Here is a 272-nt window from a genome sequence, read left to right on the forward strand (position 1 = left end):
TCGAGAAGTTTACGAAAACAGAAGAGCAAGTAATATGAATTCTTATTCATATGGACGTGTGTGTCGCTTCGTCCTGTGATCTTACTCCCTGTAATATACACGGATACATAATTCAATGGCTGCACTTCACTCCATCCAGACAATCAATGGGCAACCTGACGTCACTGGAAAAATCCCACGTTTCCAGAATGTGAAGTGAACTGAATTGCTTACAATTTTACCACACGTCAGAAAGAAAGCAGTTAGGTTAGCGACGGTCACTGTGATTTACC

The sequence above is a fragment of the Penaeus monodon genome, chromosome 30 (genome assembly GCF_015228065.2).
Source record: "Penaeus monodon isolate SGIC_2016 chromosome 30, NSTDA_Pmon_1, whole genome shotgun sequence".
In the NCBI taxonomy this organism is placed as follows: domain Eukaryota; kingdom Metazoa; phylum Arthropoda; class Malacostraca; order Decapoda; family Penaeidae; genus Penaeus; species Penaeus monodon.